This window comes from Pleurodeles waltl, chromosome 7 (assembly GCF_031143425.1).
Source record: "Pleurodeles waltl isolate 20211129_DDA chromosome 7, aPleWal1.hap1.20221129, whole genome shotgun sequence".
Taxonomy (NCBI): domain Eukaryota; kingdom Metazoa; phylum Chordata; class Amphibia; order Caudata; family Salamandridae; genus Pleurodeles; species Pleurodeles waltl.
Genome location: NC_090446.1, coordinates 1,121,816,374 through 1,121,842,947, shown reverse-complemented (window position 1 = coordinate 1,121,842,947; position 26,574 = coordinate 1,121,816,374). Strand labels below are relative to the sequence as shown.

Genomic DNA, 26,574 nt, shown 5'->3' with positions numbered 1-26,574 from the left:
CAGAAAAGATATATGTTTGAATGGATGTGTGGGATAAAACACACCCTGTCGTATGTTGTAAAGGTATTGCAAGTTGTGGAGTAGCTTAGTGATCACATAGAGGAAAGTGGGTGAAGACAGAATTCCTCTGTGGGGTGAATGAACTCGGAGGTGACTTGCGTTATCCTTTTTATGTATGACAAAGGTACTTTAATTCTTACTGCACATTTCAATGCCATCACTCAAAAAAAACAAAAAATTCCTAGTCTTTTGTTGTTTCATATGGAAGATTATGTTTTCAGGCATGGAGAATGAAAGCAGAAGCTGTAGTGCTGAATTAGACGTTCTCACAAACCATGTAATAATTTGTTCAAAAAAAGGCATGACATTTCTGAGTCATATTAAAAGTGATGTGTAAATATGCAGATAGAGTCTATCTTTCCAGTAATGATCTACAGTGTGCAAAAAGTAAACCTTTTGCCATAAGTATCTCCTTTCTGCTAAGCACCGATCATTAAAAATCTCTCTATAAATATGTATATCAGAAGAAGGAAATGCTAGTTCGGGTTGATGATGTTAGAACTGCAAGTGCAGTTGTATTCCTTGAGCTGCCTTGATGTTTCCTGCTGGCTCGAGCAGTGGGCATTTTGTTGTGACATGTGAAGTGAAGTTAGGAGAGTTTAGCGTCCGCATTGTGTTGTTCTTCCAGGTGAGGGTATATTAGATATTTGAATAGTTGTAAGGACTTTAAAGAGAGGGGAGTTATCCATGGATTGCTTGTTGTGAATGTATTGTATAAGTGATTCCATAGACTTAAACTGCGGTAGAGACCACATGATAGGGAGTGGATCTTGTATTTGGAGCACAGGGGAGAGCAGTATCAACGTGGCCCCAGTGGCCTAATGGATAAGGCACTGGCCTCCTAAGCCAGGGATTGTAGGTGCAAGTCCCATCTGGGGTGAAACTCTGTACATTCAGCTCTTGACTTTTACATTTTCAAAGCACAAACCACACAATTCAGCCCTTGCTTTACATAGACTTTGCAGCTATGGAACATCAATCTACCTTCAAAACACAAGTGCTGGAACTCAAAAACATTTGCCTACATATCCTTCTCTTGGGCCCAGTCTGGAGAATGGGATTTCAACCCACCTTTCTGGCTAGACATTTTTTATGTCCTCCTTTGGATAGCACTCGCAGGCAGTTTCCCATTTAGCATTAAAACATGTACTTATTTCACCACTTGAATGTATAAACTGTTGGATAATTAAAAATACCATGTGAAACTGCTATGTTGATAAAGAAGTATTTCTCAAAAAAAGTGCAGCAGATGGGAAGACAGTGCACCCTATTTTATGCTACTATCGCTGGGCCCCTAGTCTTAGAAACCAAACTGAGTTTAGGGAGGGCAGGGTGTTGTTTCAATGATGGCAGTTAAATAGATTTTTCAAAACACCCGGGGTGTTGTTAGACTGAGAAGTTGATGGGACACCTGTGAAAGGCAGCTTTACTTGTCTGCTTTTAGTTGATGTAGATTGTATGTCCTCTTTAACAACCTTTGGTTTCAACAAGGACATTAGAGAGATATTGGGACACTGCCTGGGATGCTTGTCCTCTCTCTATTTTGAAAATTTGCCATGCCAACTAAGGGCCAAGGCAGACGTTTAGTTTTAGCCTTGCCCAACTCTAATTTTCCAAACCTAGAGCATACATTTGGCGCAGATTGTAATACTTTGTTAGTACTACCTGTTGTTCCCTTAAGAGTGCATATATTGAGAACAAACAAGATGGCCAAATTATATCGTAGGAGTCTGCCACACCAGGTCCTTCACTCGTAAGAACAGTGGGACTGAAGCATGATGGATTAACTAGTTCCCTTAAATGCAGCCATTTCAAACTTTAATCACCACAGCTGGGGACTCTTTAAAGGTGATATGAACTTCTTTTATACCTGAGTGAGAGCGACAAACATGTAGAATATGTGTTGTATTTTTAGAAAGTGTTTGTAGCTATTGATTAACAGCACTCCTGTGCAACCCCGTTGGCCTAATTCTAAGGCAGTCAAATATTCACAAAGGTATTGTGGGTTTGAGTTCTTTCTGGGGTGGAAGAAGATGTATTTTGGAGATGTTTATCTAGTTTCCTAAGGGTCTTCCTTCTTAACAACATTAGCACTGAAGCGTGCTGATAAAATAACCAATTCCAACAAACTTTACTCCGCCACCTGTTCAAGTACCACAGCAGAGCATTTTCTCCACTGCTAGGATAGGAATGGAGAAATGTGCTTGTTTTATGTCTGAGCAGAAAAGATATATGTTTGAATGGATGTGTGGGATAAAACACACCCTGTCCTATGTTGTAAAGGTATTGCAAGTTGTGGAGTAGCTTAGTGATCACGTAGAGGAAAGTGGGTGAAGACAGAATTCCTCTGTGGGGTGAATGAACTCGGAGGTGACTTGCGTTATCCTTTTTATGTATGACAAAGGTACTTTATTTCTTACTGCACATTTCAATGCCATCACTCAAAAAAAACAAAAAATTCCTAGTCTTTTGTTGTTTCATATGGAAGATTATGTTTTCAGGCATGGAGAATGAAAGCAGAAGCTGTAGTGCTGAATTAGACGTTCTCACAAACCATGTAATAATTTGTTCAAAAAAAGGCATGACATTTCTGAGTCATATTCAAAATGATGTGTAAATATGCAGATAGAGTCTATCTTTCCAGTAATGATCTACAGTGTGCAAAAAGTAAACCTTTTGCCCTAAGTATCTCCTTTCTGCTAAGCACCGATCATTAAAAATCTCTCTATAAATATGTATATCAGAAGAAGGAAATGCTAGTTTGGGTGGATGTTGTTAGAACTGCAAGTGCAGTTGTATTCCTTGAGCTGCCTTGATGTTTCCTGCTGGCTCGAGCAGTGGGCATTTTGTTCTGACATGTGAAGTGAAGTTAGGAGAGTTTAGCGTCCGCATTGTGTTGTTCTTCCAGGTGAGGGTATATTAGATATTTGAATAGTTGTAAGGACTTTAAAGAGAGGGGAGTTATCCATGGATTGCTTGTTGTGAATGTATTGTATAAGTGATTCCATAGACTTAAACTGCGGTAGAGACCACATGATAGGGAGTGGATCTTGTATTTGGAGCACAGGGGAGAGCAGCATCAACGTGGCCCCAGTGGCCTAATGGATAAGGCACTGGCCTCCTAAGCCAGGGATTGTGGGCTCAAGTCCCATCTGGGGTGAAACTCTGTACATTCAGCTTTTGACTTTTACATTTTGAAAGCACAAACCACACAATTCAGCCCTTGCTTTACATAGACTTTGCAGCTATGGAACATCAATCTACCTTCAAAACACAAGTGCTGGAACTCAAAAACATTTGCCTACATATCCTTCTCTTGGGCCCAGTCTGGAGAATGGGATTTCAACCCACCTTTCTGGCTAGACATTTTTGATGTCCTCCTTTGGATAGCACTTGCAGGCAGTCTCCCATTTAGCATTAAAACATGTACTTATTTCACCACTTGAATGTATAAACTGTTGAATAATTAAAAATACCATGTGAAACTGCTATGTTGATAAAGAAGTATTTCTAAAAAAAAGTGCAGCAGATGGGAAGACAGTGCACCCTATTTTATGCTACTATCGCTGGGCCCCTAGTCTTAGAAACCAAACTGAGTTTAGGGAGGGCAGGGTGTTGTTTCAATGATGGCAGTTAAATAGATTTTTCAAAACACCCGGGGTGTTGTTAGACTGAGAAGTTGATGGGACACCTGTGAAAGGCAGCTTTACTTGTCTGCTTTTAGTTGATGTAGATTGTATGTCCTGTTTAACAACCTTTGGTTTCAACAAGGACATTAGAGAGATATTGGGACACTGCCTGGGATGCTTGTCCTCTCTCTATTTTGAAAATTTGCCATGCCAACTAAGGGCCAAGGCAGACGTTTAGTTTTAGCCTTGCCCAACTCTAATTTTCCAAACCTAGAGCATACATTTGGCGCAGATTGTAATACTTTGTTAGTACTACCTGTTGTTCCCTTAAGAGTGCATATATTGAGAACAAACAAGATGGCCAAATTATATCGTAGGAGTCTGCCACACCAGGTCCTTCACTCGTAAGAACAGTGGGACTGAAGCATGATGGATTAACTAGTTCCCTTAAATGCAGCCATTTCAAACTTTAATCACCACAGCTGGGGACTCTTTAAAGGTGATATGAACTTCTTTTATACCTGAGTGGGAGCGACAAACATGTAGAATATGTGTCGTATTTTTAGAAAGTGTTTGTAGCTATTGGTTAACGGCACTCCTGTGCAACCCCGTTGGCCTAATTCTAAGGCAGTCAAATACTCACAAAGGGATTGTGGGTTTGAGTTCTTTCTGGGGTGGAAGAAGATGTATTTTGGAGATGTTTATCTAGTTTCCTAAGGGTCTTCCTTCTTAACAACATTAGCACTGAAGCGTGCTGATAAAATAACCAATTCCAACAAACTTTACTCCGCCACCTGTTCAAGTACCACAGCAGAGCATTTTCTCCACTGCTAGGATAGGAATGGAGAAATGTGCTTGTTTTATGTCTGAGCAGAAAAGATATATGTTTGAATGGATGTGTGGGATAAAACACACCCTGTCGTATGTTGTAAAGGTATTGCAAGTTGTGGAGTAGCTTAGTGATCACATAGAGGAAAGTGGGTGAAGACAGAATTCCTCTGTGGGGTGAATGAACTCGGAGGTGACTTGCGTTATCCTTTTTATGTATGACAAAGGTACTTTATTTCTTACTGCACATTTCAATTCCATCACTCAAAAAAAACAAAAAATTCCTAGTCTTTTGTTGTTTCATATGGAAGATTATGTTTTCAGGCATGGAGAATGAAAGCAGAAGCTGTAGTGCTGAATTAGACGTTCTCACAAACCATGTAATAATTTGTTCAAAAAAAGGCATGACATTTCTGAGTCATATTAAAAATGATGTGGAAATATGCAGATAGAGTCTATCTTTCCAGTAATGATCTACAGTGTGCAAAAAGTAAACCTTTTGCCATAAGTATCTCCTTTCTGCTAAGCACCGATCATTAAAAATCTCTCTATAAATATGTATATCAGAAGAAGGAAATGCTAGTTCGGGTGGATGTTGTTAGAACTGCAAGTGCAGTTGTATTCCTTGAGCTGCCTTGATGTTTCCTGCTGGCTCGAGCAGTGGGCATTTTGTTGTGACATGTGAAGTGAAGTTAGGAGAGTTTAGCGTCCGCATTGTGTTGTTCTTCCAGGTGAGGGTATATTAGATATTTGAATAGTTGTAAGGACTTTAAAGAGAGGGGAGTTATCCATGGATTGCTTGTTGTGAATGTATTGTATAAGTGATTCCATAGACTTAAACTGCGGAAGAGACCACATGATAGGGAGTGGATCTTGTATTTGGAGCACAGGGGAGAGCAGTATCAACGTGGCCCCAGTGGCGTAATGGATAAGGCACTGGCCTCCTAAGCCAGGGATTGTGGGTTCAAGTCCCATCTGGGGAGAAACTCTGTACATTCAGCTCTTGACTTTTACATTTTCAAAGCACAAACCACACAATTCAGCCCTTGCTTTACATAGACTTTGCAGCTATGGAACATCAATCTACCTTCAAAACACAAGTGCTGGAACTCAAAAACATTTGCCTACATATCCTTCTCTTGGGCATAGTCTGGAGAATGGGATTTCAACCCACCTTTCTGGCTAGACATTTTTTATGTCCTCCTTTGGATAGCACTCGCAGGCAGTCTCCCATTTAGCATTAAAACATGTACTTATTTCACCACTTGAATGTATAAACTGTTGGATAATTAAAAATACCATGTGAAACTGCTATGTTGATAAAGAAGTATTTCTCAAAAAAAGTGCAGCAGATGGGAAGACAGTGCACCCTATTTTATGCTACTATCGCTGGGCCCCTAGTCTTAGAAACCAAACTGAGTTTAGGGAGGGCAGGGTGTTGTTTCAATGATGGCAGTTAAATAGATTTTTCAAAACACCCGGGGTGTTGCTAGACTGAGAAGTTGATGGGACACCTGTGAAAGGCAGCTTTACTTGTCTGCTTTTAGTTGATGTAGATTGTATGTCCTGTTTAACAACCTTTGGTTTCAACAAGGACATTAGAGAGATATTGGGACACTGCCTGGGATGCTTGTCCTCTCTCTATTTTGAAAATTTGCCATGCCAACTAAGGGCCAAGGCAGACGTTTAGTTTTAGCCTTGCCCAACTCTAATTTTCCAAACCTAGAGCATACATTTGGCGCAGATTGTAATACTTTGTTTGTACTACCTGTTGTTCCCTTAAGAGTGCATATATTGAGAACAAACAAGATGGCCAAATAATATCGTAGGAGTCTGCCACACCAGGTCCATCACTCGTAAGAACAGTGGGACTGAAGCATGATGGATTAACTAGTTCCCTTAAATGCAGCCATTTCAAACTTTAATCACCACAGCTGGGGACTCTTTAAAGGTAATATGAACTTCTTTTATACCTGAGTGGGAGCGACAAACATGAAGAATATGTGTCGTATTTTTAGAAAGTGTTTGTAGCTATTGGTTAACAGCACTCCTGTGCAACCTCGTTGGCCTAATTCTAAGGCAGTCAAATACTCACAAAGGGATTGTGGGTTTGAGTTCTTTCTGGGGTGGAAGAAGATGTATTTTGGAGATGTTTATCTAGTTTCCTAAGGGTCTTCCTTCTTAACAACATTAGCACTGAAGTGTGCTGATAAAATAACCAATTCCAACAAACTTTACTCCGGCACCTGTTCAAGTACCACAGCAGAGCATTTTCTACACTGCTAGGATAGGAATGGAGAAATGTGCTTGTTTTATGTCTGAGCAGAAAAGATACATGTTTGAATGGATGTGTGGGATAAAACACACCCTGTCGTATGTTGTAAAGGTATTGCAAGTTGTGGAGTAGCTTAGTGATCACATAGAGGAAAGTGGGTGAAGACAGAATTCCTCTGTGGGGTGAATGAACTCGGAGGGGACTTGCGTTATCCTTTTTATGTATGACAAAGGTACTTTATTTCTTACTGCACATTTCAATGCCATCACTCAAAAAAAACAAAAAATTCCTAGTCTTTTGTTGTTTCATATGGAAGATTATGTTTTCAGGCATGGAGAATGAAAGCAGAAGCTGTAGTGCTGAATTAGACGTTCTCACAAACCATGTAATAATTTGTTCAAAAAAAGGCATGACATTTCTGAGTCATATTAAAAATGATGTGTAAATATGCAGGTAGAGTCTATCTTTCCAGTAATGATCTACAGTGTGCAAAAAGTAAACCTTTTGCCATAAGTATCTCCTTTCTGCTAAGCACCGATCATTAAAAATCTCTCTATAAATATGAATATCAGAAGAAGGAAATGCTAGTTCGGGTTGATGTTGTTAGAACTGCAAGTGCAGTTGTATTCCTTGAGCTGCCTTGATGTTTCCTGCTGGCTCGAGCAGTGGGCATTTTGTTCTGACATGTGAAGTGAAGTTAGGAGAGTTTAGCGTCCGCATTGTGTTGTTCTTCCAGGTGAGGGTATATTAGATATTTGAATAGTTGTAAGGACTTTAAAGAGAGGGGAGTTATCCATGGATTGCTTGTTGTGAATGTATTGTATAAGTGATTCCATAGACTTAAACTGCGGTAGAGACCACATGATAGGGAGTGGATCTTGTATTTGGAGCACAGGGGAGAGCAGCATCAGCGTGGCCCCAGTGGCCTAATGGATAAGGCACTGGCCTCCTAAGCCAGGGATTGTGGGTTCAAGTCCCATCTGGGGTGAAACTCTGTACATTCAGCTCTTGACTTTTACATTTTCAAAGCACAAACCACACAATTCAGCCCTTCCTTTACATAGACTTTGCAGCTATGGAACATCAATCTACCTTCAAAACACAAGTGCTGGAACTCAAAAACATTTGCCTACATATCCTTCTCTTGGGCCCAGTCTGGAGAATGGGATTTCAACCCACCTTTCTGTCTAGACATTTTTTATGTCCTCCTTTGGATAGCACTCGCAGGCAGTCTCCCATTTAGCATTAAAACATGTACTTATTTCACCACTTGAATGTATAAACTGTTGAATAATTAAAAATACCATGTGAAACTGCTATGTTGATAAAGAAGTATTTCTCAAAAAAAGTGCAGCAGATGGGAAGACAGTGCACCCTATTTTATGCTACTATCGCTGGGCCCCTAGTCTTAGAAACCAAACTGAGTTTAGGGAGGGCAGGGTGTTGTTTCAATGATGGCAGTTAAATAGATTTTTCAAAACACCCGGGGTGTTGTTAGACTGAGAAGTTGATGGGACACCTGTGAAAGGCAGCTTTACTTGTCTGCTTTTAGTTGATGTAGATTGTATGTCCTCTTTAACAACCTTTGGTTTCAACAAGGACATTAGAGAGATATTGGGACACTGCCTGGGATGCTTGTCCTCTCTCTATTTTGAAAATTTGCCATGCCAACTAAGCACCAAGGCAGACGTTTAGTTTTAGCCTTGCCCAACTCTAATTTTCCAAACCTAGAGCATACATTTGGCGCAGATTGTAATACTTTGTTAGTACTACCTGTTGTTCCCTTAAGAGTGCATATATTGAGAACAAACAAGATGGCCAAATTATATCGTAGGAGTCTGCCACACCAGGTCCTTCACTCGTAAGAACAGTGGGACTGAAGCATGATGGATTAACTAGTTCCCTTAAATGCAGCCATTTCAAACTTTAATCACCACAGCTGGGGACTCTTTAAAGGTGATATGAACTTCTTTTATACCTGAGTGGGAGCGACAAACATGTAGAATATGTGTCGTATTTTTAGAAAGTGTTTGTAGCTATTGTTTAACGGCACTCCTGTGCAACCCCGTTGGCCTAATTCTAAGGCAGTCAAATACTCACAAAGGGATTGTGGGTTTGAGTTCTTTCTGGGGTGGAAGAAGATGTATTTTGGAGATGTTTATCTAGTTTCCTAAGGGTCTTCCTTCTTAACAACATTAGCACTGAAGCGTGCTGATAAAATAACCAATTCCAACAAACTTTACTCCGCCACCTGTTCAAGTACCACAGCAGAGCATTTTCTCCACTGCTAGGATAGGAATGGAGAAATGTGCTTGTTTTATGTCTGAGCAGAAAAGATATATGTTTGAATGGATGTGTGGGATAAAACACACCCTGTCGTATGTTGTAAAGGTATTGCAAGTTGTGGAGTAGCTTAGTGATCACATAGAGGAAAGTGGGTGAAGACAGAATTCCTCTGTGGGGTGAATGAACTTGGAGGTGACTTGCGTTATCCTTTTTATGTATGACAAAGGTACTTTATTTCTTACTGCACATTTCAATGCCATCACTCAAAAAAACCAAAAAATTCCTAGTCTTTTGTTGTTTCATATGGAAGATTATGTTTTCAGGCATGGAGAATGAAAGCAGAAGCTGTAGTGCTGAATTAGACGTTCTCACAAACCATGTAATAATTTGTTCAAAAAAAGGCATGACATTTCTGAGTCATATTAAAAATGATGTGTAAATATGCAGGTAGAGTCTATCTTTCCAGTAATGATCTACAGTGTGCAAAAAGTAAACCTTTTGCCATAAGTATCTCCTTTCTGCTAAGCACCGATCATTAAAAATCTCTCTATAAATATGAATATCAGAAGAAGGAAATGCTAGTTCGGGTTGATGTTGTTAGAACTGCAAGTGCAGTTGTATTCCTTGAGCTGCCTTGATGTTTCCTGCTGGCTCGAGCAGTGGGCATTTTGTTCTGACATGTGAAGTGAAGTTAGGAGAGTTTAGCGTCCGCATTGTGTTGTTCTTCCAGGTGAGGGTATATTAGATATTTGAATAGTTGTAAGGACTTTAAAGAGAGGGGAGTTATCCATGGATTGCTTGTTGTGAATGTATTGTATAAGTGATTCCATAGACTTAAACTGCGGTAGAGACCACATGATAGGGAGTGGATCTTGTATTTGGAGCACAGGGGAGAGCAGCATCAGCGTGGCCCCAGTGGCCTAATGGATAAGGCACTGGCCTCCTAAGCCAGGGATTGTGGGTTCAAGTCCCATCTGGGGTGAAACTCTGTACATTCAGCTCTTGACTTTTACATTTTCAAAGCACAAACCACACAATTCAGCCCTTGCTTTACATAGACTTTGCAGCTATGGAACATCAATCTACCTTCAAAACACAAGTGCTGGAACTCAAAAACATTTGCCTACATATCCTTCTCTTGGGCCCAGTCTGGAGAATGGGATTTCAACCCACCTTTCTGGCTAGACATTTTTTATGTCCTCCTTTGGATAGCACTCGCAGGCAGTCTCCCATTTAGCATTAAAACATGTACTTATTTCACCACTTGAATGTATAAACTGTTGAATAATTAAAAATACCATGTGAAACTGCTATGTTGATAAAGAAGTATTTCTCAAAAAAAGTGCAGCAGATGGGAAGACAGTGCACCCTATTTTATGCTACTATCGCTGGGCCCCTAGTCTTAGAAACCAAACTGAGTTTAGGGAGGGCAGGGTGTTGTTTCAATGATGGCAGTTAAATAGATTTTTCAAAACACCCGGGGTGTTGTTAGACTGAGAAGTTGATGGGACACCTGTGAAAGGCAGCTTTACTTGTCTGCTTTTAGTTGATGTAGATTGTATGTCCTGTTTAACAACCTTTGGTTTCAACAAGGACATTAGAGAGATATTGGGACACTGCCTGGGATGCTTGTCCTCTCTCTATTTTGAAAATTTGCCATGCCAACTAAGCACCAAGGCAGACGTTTAGTTTTAGCCTTGCCCAACTCTAATTTTCCAAACCTAGAGCATACATTTGGCGCAGATTGTAATACTTTGTTAGTACTACCTGTTGTTCCCTTAAGAGTGCATATATTGAGAACAAACAAGATGGCCAAATTATATCGTAGGAGTCTGCCACACCAGGTCCTTCACTCGTAAGAACAGTGGGACTGAAGCATGATGGATTAACTAGTTCCCTTAAATGCAGCCATTTCAAACTTTAATCACCACAGCTGGGGACTCTTTAAAGGTGATATGAACTTCTTTTATACCTGAGTGGGAGCGACAAACATGTAGAATATGTGTCGTATTTTTAGAAAGTGTTTGTAGCTATTGTTTAACGGCACTCCTGTGCAACCCCGTTGGCCTAATTCTAAGGCAGTCAAATACTCACAAAGGGATTGTGGGTTTGAGTTCTTTCTGGGGTGGAAGAAGATGTATTTTGGAGATGTTTATCTAGTTTCCTAAGGGTCTTCCTTCTTAACAACATTAGCACTGAAGCGTGCTGATAAAATAACCAATTCCAACAAACTTTACTCCGCCACCTGTTCAAGTACCACAGCAGAGCATTTTCTCCACTGCTAGGATAGGAATGGAGAAATGTGCTTGTTTTATGTCTGAGCAGAAAAGATATATGTTTGAATGGATGTGTGGGATAAAACACACCCTGTCGTATGTTGTAAAGGTATTGCAAGTTGTGGAGTAGCTTAGTGATCACATAGAGGAAAGTGGGTGAAGACAGAATTCCTCTGTGGGGTGAATGAACTTGGAGGTGACTTGCGTTATCCTTTTTATGTATGACAAAGGTACTTTATTTCTTACTGCACATTTCAATGCCATCACTCAAAAAAACCAAAAAATTCCTAGTCTTTTGTTGTTTCATATGGAAGATTATGTTTTCAGGCATGGAGAATGAAAGCAGAAGCTGTAGTGCTGAATTAGACGTTCTCACAAACCATGTAATAATTTGTTCAAAAAAGGCATGACATTTCTGAGTCATATTAAAAATGATGTGTAAATATGCAGATAGAGTCTATCTTTCCAGTAATGATCTACAGTGTGCAAAAAGTAAACCTTTTGCCATAAGTATCTCCTTTCTGCTAAGCACCGATCATTAAAAATCTCTCTATAAATATGTATATGAGAAGAAGGAAATGCTAGTTCGGGTTGATGTTGTTAGAACTGCAAGTGCAGTTGTATTCCTTGAGCTGCCTTGATGTTTCCTGCTGGCTCGAGCAGTGGGCATTTTGTTGTGACATGTGAAGTGAAGTTAGGAGAGTTTAGCGTCCGCATTGTGTTGTTCTTCCAGGTGAGGGTATATTAGATATTTGAATAGTTGTAAGGACTTTAAAGAGAGGGGAGTTATCCATGGATTGCTTGTTGTGAATGTATTGTATAAGTGATTCCATAGACTTAAACTGCGGTAGAGACCACATGATAGGGAGTGGATCTTGTATTTGGAGCACAGGGGAGAGCAGTATTAACGTGGCCCCAGTGGCCTAATGGATAAGGCAGTGGCCTCCTAAGCCAGGGATTGTGGGTTCAAGTCCCATCTGGGGAGAAACTCTGTACATTCAGCTCTTGACTTTTACATTTTCAAAGCACAAACCACACAATTCAGCCCTTGCTTTACATAGACTTTGCAGCTATGGAACATCAATCTACCTTCAAAACACAAGTGCTGGAACTCAAAAACATTTGCCTACATATCCTTCTCTTGGGCATAGTCTGGAGAATGGGATTTCAACCCACCTTTCTGGCTAGACATTTTTTATGTCCTCCTTTGGATAGCACTCGCAGGCAGTCTCCCATTTATCATTAAAACATGTACTTATTTCACCACTTGAATGTATAAACTGTTGGATAATTAAAAATACCATGTGAAACTGCTATGTTGATAAAGAAGTATTTCTCAAAAAAAGTGCAGCAGATGGGAAGACAGTGCACCCTATTTTATGCTACTATCGCTGGGCCCCTAGTCTTAGAAACCAAACTGAGTTTAGGGAGGGCAGGGTGTTGTTTCAATGATGGCAGTTAAATAGATTTTTCAAAACACCCGGGGTGTTGTTAGACTGAGAAGTTGATGGGACACCTGTGAAAGGCAGCTTTACTTGTCTGCTTTTAGTTGATGTAGATTGTATGTCCTGTTTAACAACCTTTGGTTTCAACAAGGACATTAGAGAGATATTGGGACACTGCCTGGGATGCTTGTCCTCTCTCTATTTTGAAAATTTGCCATGCCAACTAAGGGCCAAGGCAGACGTTTAGTTTTAGCCTTGCCCAACTCTAATTTTCCAAACCTAGAGCATACATTTGGCGCAGATTGTAATACTTTGTTTGTACTACCTGTTGTTCCCTTAAGAGTGCATATATTGAGAACAAACAAGATGGCCAAATTATATCGTAGGAGTCTGCCACACCAGGTCCATCACTCGTAAGAACAGTGGGACTGAAGCATGATGGATTAACTAGTTCCCTTAAATGCAGCCATTTCAAACTTTAATCACCACAGCTGGGGACTCTTTAAAGGTGATATGAACTTCTTTTATACCTGAGTGGGAGCGACAAACATGAAGAATATGTGTCGTATTTTTAGAAAGTGTTTGTAGCTATTGGTTAACAGCACTCCTGTGCAACCTCGTTGGCCTAATTCTAAGGCAGTCAAATACTCACAAAGGGATTGTGGGTTTGAGTTCTTTCTGGGGTGGAAGAAGATGTATTTTGGAGATGTTTATCTAGTTTCCTAAGGGTCTTCCTTCTTAACAACATTAGCACTGAAGTGTGCTGATAAAATAACCAATTCCAACAAACTTTACTCCGGCACCTGTTCAAGTACCACAGCAGAGCATTTTCTACACTGCTAGGATAGGAATGGAGAAATGTGCTTGTTTTATGTCTGAGCAGAAAAGATACATGTTTGAATGGATGTGTGGGATAAAACACACCCTGTCGTATGTTGTAAAGGTATTGCAAGTTGTGGAGTAGCTTAGTGATCACATAGAGGAAAGTGGGTGAAGACAGAATTCCTCTGTGGGGTGAATGAACTCGGAGGGGACTTGCGTTATCCTTTTTATGTATGACAAAGGTACTTTATTTCTTACTGCACATTTCAATGCCATCACTCAAAAAAAACAAAAAATTCCTAGTCTTTTGTTGTTTCATATGGAAGATTATGTTTTCAGGCATGGAGAATGAAAGCAGAAGCTGTAGTGCTGAATTAGACGTTCTCACAAACCATGTAATAATTTGTTCAAAAAAAGGCATGACATTTCTGAGTCATATTAAAAATGATGTGTAAATATGCAGGTAGAGTCTATCTTTCCAGTAATGATCTACAGTGTGCAAAAAGTAAACCTTTTGCCATAAGTATCTCCTTTCTGCTAAGCACCGATCATTAAAAATCTCTCTATAAATATGTATATCAGAAGAAGGAAATGCTAGTTCGGGTTGATGTTGTTAGAACTGCAAGTGCAGTTGTATTCCTTGAGCTGCCTTGATGTTTCCTGCTGGCTCGAGCAGTGGGCATTTTGTTCTGACATGTGAAGTGAAGTTAGGAGAGTTTAGCGTCCGCATTGTGTTGTTCTTCCAGGTGAGGGTATATTAGATATTTTAATAGTTGTAAGGACTTTAAAGAGAGGGGAGTTATCCATGGATTGCTTGTTGTGAATGTATTGTATAAGTGATTCCATAGACTTAAACTGCGGTAGAGACCACATGATAGGGAGTGGATCTTGTATTTGGAGCACAGGGGAGAGCAGCATCAACGTGGCCCCAGTGGCCTAATGGATAAGGCACTGGCCTCCTAAGCCAGGGATTGTGGGTTCAAGTCCCATCTGGGGTGAAACTCTGTACATTCAGCTTTTGACTTTTACATTTTGAAAGCACAAACCACACAATTCAGCCCTTGCTTTACATAGACTTTGCAGCTATGGAACATCAATCTACCTTCAAAACACAAGTGCTGGAACTCAAAAACATTTGCCTACATATCCTTCTCTTGGGCCCAGTCTGGAGAATGGGATTTCAACCCACCTTTCTGGCTAGACATTTTTTATGTCCTCCTTTGGATAGCACTCGCAGGCAGTCTCCCATTTAGCATTAAAACATGTACTTATTTCACCACTTGAATGTATAAACTGTTGAATAATTAAAAATACCATGTGAAACTGCTATGTTGATAAAGAAGTATTTCTCAAAAAAAGTGCAGCAGATGGGAAGACAGTGCACCCTATTTTATGCTACTATCGCTGGGCCCCTAGTCTTAGAAACCAAACTGAGTTTAGGGAGGGCAGGGTGTTGTTTCAATGATGGCAGTTAAATAGATTTTTCAAAACACCCGGGGTGTTGTTAGACTGAGAAGTTGATGGGACACCTGTGAAAGGCAGCTTTACTTGTCTGCTTTTAGTTGATGTAGATTGTATGTCCTGTTTAACAACCTTTGGTTTCAACAAGGACATTAGAGAGATATTGGGACACTGCCTGGGATGCTTGTCTTCTCTCTATTTTGAAAATTTGCCATGCCAACTAAGGGCCAAGGCAGACGTTTAGTTTTAGCCTTGCCCAACTCTAATTTTCCAAACCTAGAGCATACATTTGGCGCAGATTGTAATACTTTGTTAGTACTACCTGTTGTTCCCTTAAGAGTGCATATATTGAGAACAAACAAGATGGCCAAATTATATCGTAGGAGTCTGCCACACCAGGTCCTTCACTCGTAAGAACAGTGGGACTGAAGCATGATGGATTAACTAGTTCCCTTAAATGCAGCCATTTCAAACTTTAATCACCACAGCTGGGGACTCTTTAAAGGTGATATGAACTTCTTTTATACCTGAGTGGGAGCGACAAACATGTAGAATATGTGTCGTATCTTTAGAAAGTGTTTGTAGCTATTGGTTAACGGCACTCCTGTGCAACCCCGTTGGCCTAATTCTAAGGCAGTCAAATACTCACAAAGGGATTGTGGGTTTGAGTTCTTTCTGGGGTGGAAGAAGATGTATTTTGGAGATGTTTATCTAGTTTCCTAAGGGTCTTCCTTCTTAACAACATTAGCACTGAAGCGTGCTGATAAAATAACCAATTCCAACAAACTTTACTCCGCCACCTGTTCAAGTACCACAGCAGAGCATTTTCTCCACTGCTAGGATAGGAATGGAGAAATGTGCTTGTTTTATGTCTGAGCAGAAAAGATATATGTTTGAATGGATGTGTGGGATAAAACACACCCTGTCGTATGTTGTAAAGGTATTGCAAGTTGTGGAGTAGCTTAGTGATCACATAGAGGAAAGTGGGTGAAGACAGAATTCCTCTGTGGGGTGAATGAACTCGGAGGTGACTTGCGTTATCCTTTTTATGTATGACAAAGGTACTTTATTTCTTACTGCACATTTCAATGCCATCACTCAAAAAAACCAAAAAATTCCTAGTCTTTTGTTGTTTCATATGGAAGATTATGTTTTCAGGCATGGAGAATGAAAGCAGAAGCTGTAGTGCTGAATTAGACGTTCTCACAAACCATGTAATAATTTGTTCAAAAAAGGCATGACATTTCTGTGTCATATTAAAAATGATGTGTAAATATGCAGATAGAGTCTATCTTTCCAGTAATGATCTACAGTGTGCAAAAAGTAAACCTTTTGCCATAAGTATCTCCTTTCTGCTAAGCACCGATCATTAAAAATCTCTCTATAAATATGTATATCAGAAGAAGGAAATGCTAGTTCGGGTTGATGTTGTTAGAACTGCAAGTGCAGTTGTATTCCTTGAGCTGCCTTGATGTTTCCTGCTGGCTCGAGCAGTGGGCATTTTGTTGTGACATGTGAAGTGAAGTTAGGAGAGTTTAGAGTCCGCATTGTGTTGTTCTTCCAGGTGAGGGTATATTAGATATTTGAATAGTTGTAAGGACTTTAAAGAGAGGGGAGTTATCCATGGATTGCTTGTTGTGAATGTATTGTATAAGTGATTCCATAGACTTAAACTGCGGTAGAGACCACATGATAGGGAGTGGATCTTGTATTTGGAGCACAGGGGAGAGCAGTATCAACGTGGCCCCAGTGGCCTAATGGATAAGGCACTGGCCTCCTAAGCCAGGGATTGTGGGTTCAAGTCCCATCTGGGGTGAAACTCTGTACATTCAGTTCTTGACTTTTACATTTTCAAAGCACAAACCACACAATTCAGCCCTTGCTCTACATAGACTTTGCAGCTATGGAACATCAATCTACCTTCAAAACACAAGTGCTGGAACTCAAAAACATTTGCCTACATATCCTTCTCTTGGGCCCAGTCTGGAGAATGGGATTTCAACCCACCTTTCTGGCTAGACATTTTTTATGTCCTCCTTTGGATAGCACTCGCAGGCAGTCTCCCATTTAGCATTAAAACATGTACTTATTTCACCACTTGAATGTATAAACTGTTGGATAATTAAAAATACCATGTGAAACTGCTATGTTGATAAAGAAGTATTTCTCAAAAAAAGTGCAGCAGATGGGAAGACAGTGCACCCTATTTTATGCTACTATCGCTGGGCCCCTAGTCTTAGAAACCAAACTGAGTTTAGGGAGGGCAGGGTGTTGTTTCAATGATGGCAGTTAAATAGATTTTTCAAAACACCCGGGGTGTTGTTAGACTGAGAAGTTGATGGGACACCTGTGAAAGGCAGCTTTACTTGTCTGCTTTTAGTTGATGTAGATTGTATGTCCTGTTTAACAACCTTTGGTTTCAACAAGGACATTAGAGAGATATTGGGACACTGCCTGGGATGCTTGTCCTCTCTCTATTTTGAAAATTTGCCATGCCAACTAAGGGCCAAGGCAGACGTTTAGTTTTAGCCTTGCCCAACTCTAATTTTCCAAACCTAGAGCATACATTTGGCGCAGATTGTAATACTTTGTTAGTACTACCTGTTGTTCCCTTAAGAGTGCATATATTGAGAACAAACAAGATGGCCAAATTATATCGTAGGAGTCTGCCACACCAGGTCCTTCACTCGTAAGAACAGTGGGACTGAAGCATGATGGATTAACTAGTTCCCTTAAATGCAGCCATTTCAAACTTTAATCACCACAGCTGGGGACTCTTTAAAGGTGATATGAACTTCTTTTATACCTGAGTGGGAGCGACAAACATGTAGAATATGTGTCGTATTTTTAGAAAGTGTTTGTAGCTATTGGTTAACGGCACTCCTGTGCAACCCTGTTGGCCTAATTCTAAGGCAGTCAAATACTCACAAAGGGATTGTGGGTTTGAGTTCTTTCTGGGGTGGAAGAAGATGTATTTTGGAGATGTTTATCTAGTTTCCTAAGGGTCTTCCTTCTTAACAACATTAGCACTGAAGCGTGCTGATAAAATAACCAATTCCAACAAACTTTACTCCGCCACCTGTTCAAGTACCACAGCAGAGCATTTTCTCCACTGCTAGGATAGGAATGGAGAAATGTGCTTGTTTTATGTCTGAGCAGAAAAGATATATGTTTGAATGGATGTGTGGGATAAAACACACCCTGTCGTATGTTGTAAAGGTATTGCAAGTTGTGGAGTAGCTAAGTGATCACATAGAGGAAAGTGGGTGAAGACAGAATTCCTCTGTGGGGTGAATGAACTCGGAGGTGACTTGCGTTATCCTTTTTATGTATGACAAAGGTAGTTTATTTTTTACTGCACATTTCAATGCCATCACTCAAAAAAAACAAAAAATTCCTAGTCTTTTGTTGTTTCATATGGAAGATTATGTTTTCAGGCATGGAGAATGAAAGCAGAAGCTGTAGTGCTGAATTAGACGTTCTCACAAACCATGTAATAATTTGTTCAAAAAAAGGCATGACATTTCTGAGTCATATTAAAAATGATGTGTAAATATGCAGATAGAGTCTATCTTTCCAGTAATGATCTACAGTGTGCAAAAAGTAAACCTTTTGCCATAAGTATCTCCTTTCTGCTAAGCACCGATCATTAAAAATCTCTCTATATATATGTATATCAGAAGAAGGAAATGCTAGTTCGGGTTGATGTTGTTAGAACTGCAAGTGCAGTTGTATTCATTGAGCTGCCTTGATGTTTCCTGCTGGCTCGAGCAGTGGGCATTTTGTTGTGACATGTGAAGTGAAGTTAGGAGAGTTTAGAGTCCGCATTGTGTTGTTCTTCCAGGTGAGGGTATATTAGATATTTGAATAGTTGTAAGGACTTTAAAGAGAGGGGAGTTATCCATGGATTGCTTGTTGTGAATGTATTGTATAAGTGATTCCATAGACTTAAACTGCGGTAGAGACCACATGATAGGGAGTGGATCTTGTATTTGGAGCACAGGGGAGAGCAGCATCAACGTGGCCCCAGTGGCCTAATGGATAAGGCACTGGCCTCCTAAGCCAGGGATTGTGGGTTCAAGTCCCATCTGGGGTGAAACTCTGTACATTCAGCTCTTGACTTTTACATTTTCAAAGCACAAACCACACAATTCAGCCCTTGCTTTACATAGACTTTGCAGCTATGGAACATCAATCTACCTTCAAAACACAAGTGCTGGAACTCAAAAACATTTGCCTACATATCCTTCTCTTGGGCATAGTCTGGAGAATGGGATTTCAACCCACCTTTCTGGCTAGACATTTTTTATGTCCTCCTTTGGATAGCACTCGCAGGCAGTCTCCCATTTAGCATTAAAACATGTACTTATTTCACCACTTGAATGTATAAACTGTTGGATAATTAAAAATACCATGTGAAACTGCTATGTTGATAAAGAAGTATTTCTCAAAAAAAGTGCAGCAGATGGGAAGACAGTGCACCCTATTTTATGCTACTATCGCTGGGCCCCTAGTCTTAGAAACCAAACTGAGTTTAGGGAGGGCAGGGTGTTGTTTCAATGATGGCAGTTAAATAGATTTTTCAAAACACCCGGGGTGTTGTTAGACTGAGAAGTTGATGGGACACCTGTGAAAGGCAGCTTTACTTGTCTGCTTTTAGTTGATGTAGATTGTATGTCCTGTTTAACAACCTTTGGTTTCAACAAGGACATTAGAGAGATATTGGGACACTGCCTGGGATGCTTGTCCTCTCTCTATTTTGAAAATTTGCCATGCCAACTAAGGGCCAAGGCAGACGTTTAGTTTTAGCCTTGCCCAACACTAATTTTCCAAACCTAGAGCATACATTTGGCGCAGATTGTAATACTTTGTTTGTACTACCTGTTGTTCCCTTAAGAGTGCATATATTGAGAACAAACAAGATGGCCAAATTATATCGTAGGAGTCTGCCACACCAGGTCCATCACTCGTAAGAACAGTGGGACTGAAGCATGATGGATTAACTAGTTCCCTTAAATGCAGCCATTTCAAACTTTAATCACCACAGCTGGGGACTCTTTAAAGGTGATATGAACTTCTTTTATACCTGAGTGGGAGCGACAAACATGAAGAATATGTGTCGTATTTTTAGAAAGTGTTTGTAGCTATTGGTTAACAGCACTCCTGTGCAACCTCGTTGGCCTAATTCTAAGGCAGTCAAATACTCACAAAGGGATTGTGGGTTTGAGTTCTTTCTGGGGTGGAAGAAGATGTATTTTGGAGATGTTTATCTAGTTTCCTAAGGGTCTTCCTTCTTAACAAATTAGCACTGAAGTGTGCTGATAAAATAACCAATTCCAACAAACTTTACTCCGGCACCTGTTCAAGTACCACAGCAGAGCATTTTCTACACTGCTAGGATAGGAATGGAGAAATGTGCTTGTTTTATGTCTGAGCAGAAAAGATACATGTTTGAATGGATGTGTGGGATAAAACACACCCTGTCGTATGTTGTAAAGGTATTGCAAGTTGTGGAGTAGCTTAGTGATCACATAGAGGAAAGTGGGTGAAGACAGAATTCCTCTGTGGGGTGAATGAACTCGGAGGGGACTTGCGTTATCCTTTTTATGTATGACAAAGGTACTTTATTTCTTACTGCACATTTCAATGCCATCACTCAAAAAAAACAAAAAATTCCTAGTCTTTTGTTGTTTCATATGGAAGATTATGTTTTCAGGCATGGAGAATGAAAGCAGAAGCTGTAGTGCTGAATTAGACGTTCTCACAAACCATGTAATAATTTGTTCAAAAAAAGGCATGACATTTCTGAGTCATATTAAAAATGATGTGTAAATATGCAGGTAGAGTCTATCTTTCCAGTAATGATCTACAGTGTGCAAAAAGTAAACCTTTTGCCATAAGTATCTCCTTTCTGCTAAGCACCGATCATTAAAAATCTCTCTATAAATATGTATATCAGAAGAAGGAAATGCTAGTTCGGGTTGATGTTGTTAGAACTGCAAGTGCAGTTGTATTCCTTGAGCTGCCTTGATGTTTCCTGCTGGCTCGAGCAGTGGGCATTTTGTTCTGACATGTGAAGTGAAGTTAGGAGAGTTTAGCGTCCGCATTGTGTTGTTCTTCCAGGTGAGGGTATATTAGATATTTGAATAGTTGTAAGGACTTTAAAGAGAGGGGAGTTATCCATGGATTGCTTGTTGTGAATGTATTGTATAAGTGATTCCATAGACTTAAACTGCGGTAGAGACCACATGATAGGGAGTGGATCTTGTATTTGGAGCACAGGGGAGAGCAGCATCAACGTGGCCCCAGTGGCCTAATGGATAAGGCACTGGCCTCCTAAGCCAGGGATTGTGGGTTCAAGTCCCATCTGGGGTGAAACTCTGTACATTCAGCTTTTGACTTTTACTTTTTGAAAGCACAAACCACACAATTCAGCCCTTGCTTTACATAGACTTTGCAGCTATGGAACATCAATCTACCTTCAAAACACAAGTGCTGGAACTCAAAAACATTTGCCTACATATCCTTCTCTTGGGCCCAGTCTGGAGAATGGGATTTCAACCCACCTTTCTGGCTAGACATTTTTTATGTCCTCCTTTGGATAGCACTCGCAGGCAGTCTCCCATTTAGCATTAAAACATGTACTTATTTCACCACTTGAATGTATAAACTGTTGAATAATTAAAAATACCATGTGAAACTGCTATGTTGATAAAGAAGTATTTCTCAAAAAAAGTGCAGCAGATGGGAAGACAGTGCACCCTATTTTATGCTACTATCGCTGGGCCCCTAGTCTTAGAAACCAAACTGAGTTTAGGGAGGGCAGGGTGTTGTTTCAATGATGGCAGTTAAATAGATTTTTCAAAACACCCGGGGTGTTGTTAGACTGAGAAGTTGATGGGACACCTGTGAAAGGCAGCTTTACTTGTCTGCTTTTAGTTGATGTAGATTGTATGTCCTGTTTAACAACCTTTGGTTTCAACAAGGACATTAGAGAGATATTGGGACACTGCCTGGGATGCTTGTCTTCTCTCTATTTTGAAAATTTGCCATGCCAACTAAGGGCCAAGGCAGACGTTTAGTTTTAGCCTTGCCCAACTCTAATTTTCCAAACCTAGAGCATACATTTGGCGCAGATTGTAATACTTTGTTAGTACTACCTGTTGTTCCCTTAAGAGTGCATATATTGAGAACAAACAAGATGGCCAAATTATATCGTAGGAGTCTGCCACACCAGGTCCTTCACTCGTAAGAACAGTGGGACTGAAGCATGATGGATTAACTAGTTCCCTTAAATGCAGCCATTTCAAACTTTAATCACCACAGCTGGGGACTCTTTAAAGGTGATATGAACTTCTTTTATACCTGAGTGGGAGCGACAAACATGTAGAATATGTGTCGTATCTTTAGAAAGTGTTTGTAGCTATTGGTTAACGGCACTCCTGTGCAACCCCGTTGGCCTAATTCTAAGGCAGTCAAATACTCACAAAGGGATTGTGGGTTTGAGTTCTTTCTGGGGTGGAAGAAGATGTATTTTGGAGATGTTTATCTAGTTTCCTAAGGGTCTTCCTTCTTAACAACATTAGCACTGAAGCGTGCTGATAAAATAACCAATTCCAACAAACTTTACTCCGCCACCTGTTCAAGTACCACAGCAGAGCATTTTCTCCACTGCTAGGATAGGAATGGAGAAATGTGCTTGTTTTATGTCTGAGCAGAAAAGATATATGTTTGAATGGATGTGTGGGATAAAACACACCCTGTCGTATGTTGTAAAGGTATTGCAAGTTGTGGAGTAGCTTAGTGATCACATAGAGGAAAGTGGGTGAAGACAGAATTCCTCTGTGGGGTGAATGAACTCGGAGGTGACTTGCGTTATCCTTTTTATGTATGACAAAGGTACTTTATTTCTTACTGCACATTTCAATGCCATCACTCAAAAAAACCAAAAAATTCCTAGTCTTTTGTTGTTTCATATGGAAGATTATGTTTTCAGGCATGGAGAATGAAAGCAGAAGCTGTAGTGCTGAATTAGACGTTCTCACAAACCATGTAATAATTTGTTCAAAAAAGGCATGACATTTCTGAGTCATATTAAAAATGATGTGTAAATATGCAGATAGAGTCTATCTTTCCAGTAATGATCTACAGTGTGCAAAAAGTAAACCTTTTGCCATAAGTATCTCCTTTCTGCTAAGCACCGATCATTAAAAATCTCTCTATAAATATGTATATCAGAAGAAGGAAATGCTAGTTCGGGTTGATGTTGTTAGAACTGCAAGTGCAGTTGTATTCCTTGAGCTGCCTTGATGTTTCCTGCTGGCTCGAGCAGTGGGCATTTTGTTGTGACATGTGAAGTGAAGTTAGGAGAGTTTAGAGTCCGCATTGTGTTGTTCTTCCAGGTGAGGGTATATTAGATATTTGAATAGTTGTAAGGACTTTAAAGAGAGGGGAGTTATCCATGGATTGCTTGTTGTGAATGTATTGTATAAGTGATTCCATAGACTTAAACTGCGGTAGAGACCACCTGATAGGGAGTGGATCTTGTATTTGGAGCACAGGGGAGAGCAGTATCAACGTGGCCCCAGTGGCCTAATGGATAAGGCACTGGCCTCCTAAGCCAGGGATTGTGGGTTCAAGTCCCATCTGGGGTGAAACTCTGTACATTCAGTTCTTGACTTTTACATTTTCAAAGCACAAACCACACAATTCAGCCCTTGCTCTACATAGACTTTGCAGCTATGGAACATCAATCTACCTTCAAAACACAAGTGCTGGAACTCAAAAACATTTGCCTACATATCCTTCTCTTGGGCCCAGTCTGGAGAATGGGATTTCAACCCACCTTTCTGGCTAGACATTTTTTATGTCCTCCTTTGGATAGCACTCGCAGGCAGTCTCCCATTTAGCATTAAAACATGTACTTATTTCACCACTTGAATGTATAAACTGTTGGATAATTAAAAATACCATGTGAAACTGCTATGTTGATAAAGAAGTATTTCTCAAAAAAAGTGCAGCAGATGGGAAGACAGTGCACCCTATTTTATGCTACTATCGCTGGGCCCCTAGTCTTAGAAACCAAACTGAGTTTAGGGAGGGCAGGGTGTTGTTTCAATGATGGCAGTTAAATAGATTTTTCAAAACACCCGGGGTGTTGTTAGACTGAGAAGTTGATGGGACACCTGTGAAAGGCAGCTTTACTTGTCTGCTTTTAGTTGATGTAGATTGTATGTCCTGTTTAACAACCTTTGGTTTCAACAAGGACATTAGAGAGATATTGGGACACTGCCTGGGATGCTTGTCCTCTCTCTATTTTGAAAATTTGCCATGCCAACTAAGGGCCAAGGCAGACGTTTAGTTTTAGCCTTGCCCAACTCTAATTTTCCAAACCTAGAGCATACATTTGGCGCAGATTGTAATACTTTGTTAGTACTACCTGTTGTTCCCTTAAGAGTGCATATATTGAGAACAAACAAGATGGCCAAATTATATCGTAGGAGTCTGCCACACCAGGTCCTTCACTCGTAAGAACAGTGGGACTGAAGCATGATGGATTAACTAGTTCCCTTAAATGCAGCCATTTCAAACTTTAATCACCACAGCTGGGGACTCTTTAAAGGTGATATGAACTTCTTTTATACCTGAGTGGGAGCGACAAACATGTAGAATATGTGTCGTATTTTTAGAAAGTGTTTGTAGCTATTGGTTAACGGCACTCCTGTGCAACCCTGTTGGCCTAATTCTAAGGCAGTCAAATACTCACAAAGGGATTGTGGGTTTGAGTTCTTTCTGGGGTGGAAGAAGATGTATTTTGGAGATGTTTATCTAGTTTCCTAAGGGTCTTCCTTCTTAACAACATTAGCACTGAAGCGTGCTGATAAAATAACCAATTCCAACAAACTTTACTCCGCCACCTGTTCAAGTACCACAGCAGAGCATTTTCTCCACTGCTAGGATAGGAATGGAGAAATGTGCTTGTTTTATGTCTGAGCAGAAAAGATATATGTTTGAATGGATGTGTGGGATAAAACACACCCTGTCGTATGTTGTAAAGGTATTGCAAGTTGTGGAGTAGCTAAGTGATCACATAGAGGAAAGTGGGTGAAGACAGAATTCCTCTGTGGGGTGAATGAACTCGGAGGTGACTTGCGTTATCCTTTTTATGTATGACAAAGGTAGTTTATTTTTTACTGCACATTTCAATGCCATCACTCAAAAAAAACAAAAAATTCCTAGTCTTTTGTTGTTTCATATGGAAGATTATGTTTTCAGGCATGGAGAATGAAAGCAGAAGCTGTAGTGCTGAATTAGACGTTCTCACAAACCATGTAATAATTTGTTCAAAAAAAGGCATGACATTTCTGAGTCATATTAAAAATGATGTGTAAATATGCAGATAGAGTCTATCTTTCCAGTAATGATCTACAGTGTGCAAAAAGTAAACCTTTTGCCATAAGTATCTCCTTTCTGCTAAGCACCGATCATTAAAAATCTCTCTATATATATGTATATCAGAAGAAGGAAATGCTAGTTCGGGTTGATGTTGTTAGAACTGCAAGTGCAGTTGTATTCATTGAGCTGCCTTGATGTTTCCTGCTGGCTCGAGCAGTGGGCATTTTGTTGTGACATGTGAAGTGAAGTTAGGAGAGTTTAGAGTCCGCATTGTGTTGTTCTTCCAGGTGAGGGTATATTAGATATTTGAATAGTTGTAAGGACTTTAAAGAGAGGGGAGTTATCCATGGATTGCTTGTTGTGAATGTATTGTATAAGTGATTCCATAGACTTAAACTGCGGTAGAGACCACATGATAGGGAGTGGATCTTGTATTTGGAGCACAGGGGAGAGCAGCATCAACGTGGCCCCAGTGGCCTAATGGATAAGGCACTGGCCTCCTAAGCCAGGGATTGTGGGTTCAAGTCCCATCTGGGGTGAAACTCTGTACATTCAGCTCTTGACTTTTACATTTTCAAAGCACAAACCACACAATTCAGCCCTTGCTTTACATAGACTTTGCAGCTATGGAACATCAATCTACCTTCAAAACACAAGTGCTGGAACTCAAAAACATTTGCCTACATATCCTTCTCTTGGGCATAGTCTGGAGAATGGGATTTCAACCCACCTTTCTGGCTAGACATTTTTTATGTCCTCCTTTGGATAGCACTCGCAGGCAGTCTCCCATTTAGCATTAAAACATGTACTTATTTCACCACTTGAATGTATAAACTGTTGGATAATTAAAAATACCATGTGAAACTGCTATGTTGATAAAGAAGTATTTCTCAAAAAAAGTGCAGCAGATGGGAAGACAGTGCACCCTATTTTATGCTACTATCGCTGGGCCCCTAGTCTTAGAAACCAAACTGAGTTTAGGGAGGGCAGGGTGTTGTTTCAATGATGGCAGTTAAATAGATTTTTCAAAACACCCGGGGTGTTGTTAGACTGAGAAGTTGATGGGACACCTGTGAAAGGCAGCTTTACTTGTCTGC

At 40.2% G+C, this 26,574-nt stretch overlaps 9 non-coding genes across 9 annotated transcripts; all 9 read left to right on the top strand.

Annotated features, from left to right (window-relative positions):
* The first annotated feature begins 3,147 nt into the window (after positions 1-3,147).
* TRNAR-CCU (transfer RNA arginine (anticodon CCU)) lies at positions 3,148-3,220 on the top strand. Its single transcript has one exon. It is a non-coding gene; the product is annotated as a tRNA-Arg (tRNA).
* A 4,487-nt stretch (positions 3,221-7,707) lies between these two features.
* TRNAR-CCU (transfer RNA arginine (anticodon CCU)) lies at positions 7,708-7,780 on the top strand. Its single transcript has one exon. It is a non-coding gene; the product is annotated as a tRNA-Arg (tRNA).
* Positions 7,781-9,987: 2,207 nt separating this feature from the next.
* On the top strand, positions 9,988-10,060 carry TRNAR-CCU (transfer RNA arginine (anticodon CCU)). Its single transcript has one exon. It is a non-coding gene; the product is annotated as a tRNA-Arg (tRNA).
* A 4,486-nt stretch (positions 10,061-14,546) lies between these two features.
* Positions 14,547-14,619, top strand: TRNAR-CCU (transfer RNA arginine (anticodon CCU)). The gene has a single exon. It is a non-coding gene; the product is annotated as a tRNA-Arg (tRNA).
* A 2,206-nt stretch (positions 14,620-16,825) lies between these two features.
* Positions 16,826-16,898, top strand: TRNAR-CCU (transfer RNA arginine (anticodon CCU)). Its single transcript has one exon. It is a non-coding gene; the product is annotated as a tRNA-Arg (tRNA).
* A 2,207-nt stretch (positions 16,899-19,105) lies between these two features.
* Positions 19,106-19,178, top strand: TRNAR-CCU (transfer RNA arginine (anticodon CCU)). Its single transcript has one exon. It is a non-coding gene; the product is annotated as a tRNA-Arg (tRNA).
* A 2,206-nt stretch (positions 19,179-21,384) lies between these two features.
* TRNAR-CCU (transfer RNA arginine (anticodon CCU)) lies at positions 21,385-21,457 on the top strand. Its single transcript has one exon. It is a non-coding gene; the product is annotated as a tRNA-Arg (tRNA).
* A 2,206-nt stretch (positions 21,458-23,663) lies between these two features.
* TRNAR-CCU (transfer RNA arginine (anticodon CCU)) lies at positions 23,664-23,736 on the top strand. The gene has a single exon. It is a non-coding gene; the product is annotated as a tRNA-Arg (tRNA).
* A 2,207-nt stretch (positions 23,737-25,943) lies between these two features.
* On the top strand, positions 25,944-26,016 carry TRNAR-CCU (transfer RNA arginine (anticodon CCU)). The gene has a single exon. It is a non-coding gene; the product is annotated as a tRNA-Arg (tRNA).
* The last annotated feature ends 558 nt before the right edge of the window (positions 26,017-26,574 follow it).